This window comes from Canis lupus, chromosome X, assembly GCF_048164855.1.
Source record: "Canis lupus baileyi chromosome X, mCanLup2.hap1, whole genome shotgun sequence".
Taxonomy (NCBI): Eukaryota; Metazoa; Chordata; class Mammalia; order Carnivora; family Canidae; genus Canis; species Canis lupus.
In genome coordinates this window covers 63,558,335-63,562,123 of record NC_132876.1, presented here as the reverse complement: position 1 = coordinate 63,562,123, position 3,789 = coordinate 63,558,335, and the positions used below count along the sequence as shown (strand labels likewise).

Here is a 3,789-nt window from a genome sequence, read left to right as displayed (position 1 = left end):
ATATTTTGTGCCTTTGTGTATGTATGCCTGCATGTTTATAAGGATAAAAATATTCCTGATAAATTGACTATTTTATTATTATATCATGTCCTTTATCCTTAGTAATAGGTACTTAAGTCTATTTTGTCTGATGTTAATATAGCCATTCCTGCTCCTTTTTGGTTATTTTATATAAGGCATATCTTTTCTTTTTTTTCTCTTTTTTTTTTTTGGCTTTCAATCTATTATTACTTCTAAATCTAAAGTGTATGCCTTATAGATATCATATTGCTGGATCTTTTTAAAAAATTAACTTTTATAGTGTATGCACCTAATCTCAGCTGGTCTGCCGGAGACCCCCTGAGCACCAACCCTAGTCCCCTGCGCGGTCCCATTTGTGCTCCAACAAGATGAAAGAAACTATCGTGAACCAGGAGAAACTAGCCAAACTGCAAGGACAAGTGCGCATTGGTGGAAAAGGAACTGCTCGCGGAAAGAAGAAGGTGGTTCATAGAACAGCTACAGCAGATGATAAAAAAACTTCAGTTCTCCTTAAAGAAGTTAGGGGTAAACAGTATCTCTGGTATTGAAGAAGTGAATATGTTCACAAACCAAGGAACAGTGATCCATTTTAACAACCCTAAAGTTCAGGAATCCCTGGCAGCGAACACTTTCACCATTACAGGCCCTGCTGAGACAAAGCAGCTGACAGAAATGGTACCCAGTATCTTTTTTTTTTGTTTTGTTTTTTTATTTTTTATTGGTGTTCAATTTACTAACATACAGAATAACCCCCAGTGCCCATCACCCATTCACTCCCACCCCCCGCCCTCCTCCCCTTCCAACACCCCTAGTTCGTTTCCCAGAGTTAGCAGTCTTTACGTTCTGTCTCCCTTTCTGATATTTCCCACACATTTCTTCCCCCTTCCCTTATATTCCCTTTCACTATTATTTATATTCCCCAAATGAATGAGAACATATAATGTTTGTCCTTCTCCGACTGGCTTACTTCACTCAGCATAATACCCTCCAGTTCCATCCACGTTGAAGCAAATGGTGGGTATTTGTCATTTCTAATAGCTGAGTAATATTCCATTGTATACATAAACCACATCTTCTTTATCCATTCATCTTTCGTTGGACACCGAGGCTCCTTCCACAGTTTGGCTATCGTGGCCATTGCTGCTATAAACATCGGGGTGCAGGTGTCCCGGCGTTTCACTGCATCTGTATCTTTGGGGTAAATCCCCAGCAGTGCAATTGCTGGGTCGTAGGGCAGGTCTATTTTTAACTCTTTGAGGAACCTCCACACAGTTTTCCAGAGTGGCTTCACCAGTTCACATTCCCACCAACAGTGTAAGAGGGTTCCCTTTTCTCCACATCCTCTCCAACATTTGTTGTTTCCTGCCTTGTTAATTTTCCCCATTCTCACTGGTGTGAGGTGGGATCTCATTGTGGTTTTGATTTGTATTTCCCTGATGGCAAGTGATGCAGAGCATTTTCTCATATGCATGTTGGCCATGTCTATGTCTTCCTCTGTGAGATTTCTGTTCATGTCTTTTGCCCATTTCATGATTGGATTGTTTGTTTCTTTGGTGTTGAGTTTAATAAGTTCTTTATAGATCTTGGAAACTAGCCCTTTATCTGATATGTCATTTGCAAATATCTTCTCCCATTCTGTAGGTTGTCTTTGAGTTTTGTTGACTGTATCCTTTGCTGTGCAAAAGCTTCTTATCTTGATGAAGTCCCAATAGTTCATTTTTGCTTTTGTTTCTTTTGCCTTCGTGGATGTATCTTGCAAGAAGTTACTATGGCCGAGTTCAAAAAGGGTGTTGCCTGTGTTCTTCTCTAGGATTTTGATGGAATCTTGTCTCACATTTAGATCTTTCATCCATTTTGAGTTTATCTTTGTGTATGGTGAAAGAGAGTGGTCTAGTTTCATTCTTCTGCATGTGGATGTCCAATTTTCCCAGCACCATTTATTGAAGAGACTGTCTTTCTTCCAATGGATAGTCTTTCCTCCTTTATCGAATATTAGTTGCCCATAAAGTTCAGGGTCCACTTCTGGATTCTCTATTCTGTTCCACTGATCTATGTGTCTGTTTTTGTGCCAGTACCACACTGTCTTGATGACCACAGCTTTGTAGTACAACCTGAAATCTGGCATTGTGATGCCCCCAGATATGGTTTTCTTTTTTAAAATTCCCCTGGCTATTCGGGGTCTTTTCTGATTCCACACAAATCTTAAAATAATTTGTTCTAACTCTCTGAAGAAAGTCCATGGTATTTTGATAGGGATTGCATTAAACCTGTATATTGCCCTGGGTAACATTGACATTTTCACAATATTAATTCTGCCAATCCATGAGCATGGAATATTTTTCCATCTCTTTGTGTCCTCCTCAATTTCTTTCAGAAGTGTTCTATAGTTTTGAGGGTATAGATCCTTTACATCTTTGGTTAGGTTTATTCCTAGGTATCTTATGCTTTTGGGTGCAATTGTAAATGGGATTGACTCCTTAATTTCTCTTTCTTCAGTCTCATTGTTAGTGTATAGAAATGCCACTGACTTCTGGGCATTGATTTTGTATCCTGCCACGCTACCGAATTGCTGTATGAGTTCTAGCAATCTTGGGGTGGAGACTTTTGGGTTTTCTATGTAGAGTATCATGTCATCGGCGAAGAGGGAGAGTTTGACTTCTTCTTTGCCAATGTGAATGCCTTTAATGTCTTTTTGTTGTCTGATTGCTGAGGCTAGGACTTCCAGTACTATGTTGAACAGCAGTGGTGAGAGTGGACATCCCTGTCTTGTTCCTGATCTTAGGGGAAAGGCTCCCAGTGCTTCCCCATTGAGAATGATATTTGCTGTGGGCTTTTCATAGATGGCTTTTAAGATGTCGAGGAATGTTCCCTCTATCCCTACACTCTGAAGAGTTTTGATCAGGAATGGATGCTGCATTTTGTCAAATGCTTTCTCTGCATCCAATGAGAGGATCATATGGTTCTTAGTTTTTCTCTTGCTGATATGATGAATCACATTGATTGTTTTACGGGTGTTGAACCAGCCTTGTGTCCCAGGGATAAATCCTACTTGGTCATGGTGAATAATTTTTTTAATGTATTGTTGGATCCTATTGGCCAGTATCTTGTTGAGAATTTTTGCATCCATGTTCATCAGGGATATTGGTCTGTAATTCTCCTTTTTGGTGGGGTCTTTGTCTGGTTTTGGAATTAAGGTGATGCTGGCCTCATAGAACGAATTTGGAAGTACTCCATCTCTTTCTATCTTTCCAAACAGCTTTAGGAGAATATGGTACCCAGTATCTTAAACCAGCTTGGTGCAGACAGTCTGACTAGTTTAAGACTGGCTGAAGCTCTGCCCAAACAATCTGTGGATGGAAAAGCACCACTTGCTACCGGAGAGGATGATGATGATGAAGTTCCAGATCTTGTGGAGAATTTTGATGAAGCTTCCAAGAATGAAGCAAACTGAATTGAGTCAACTTCTGAAGAAGAGGGATCCCTGGGTGGCTTGGGATCCCTGGGTGGCTCAGTGGTTTAGCGCCGCCTTCAGCTCAGGGTGTGATCCTGGAGACCCAGGATCGAGTCCCACGTGGGGCTCCCTGCATGGAGCCTGCTTCTCCCTCTGCCTGTGTCTCTGCCTCTCTCTCTCTCTCTGTGTCTTATGAATAAATAAGTAAAATCTTAAAAAAAATTTCTGAAGAACATAAAACTTGAAGAAGTTACTGGGAGCTGCTATTTTATATTATTACTGCTTTTTAAAATTTTGTTCATGCCTCGGTGTCCAAC

At 40.5% G+C, this 3,789-nt stretch overlaps 1 pseudogene; it reads left to right on the top strand.

The window, feature by feature from the left end:
- Positions 1-368: 368 nt before the first annotated feature.
- LOC140627273 (transcription factor BTF3-like) lies at positions 369-3,515 on the top strand (annotated as a pseudogene).
- The last annotated feature ends 274 nt before the right edge of the window (positions 3,516-3,789 follow it).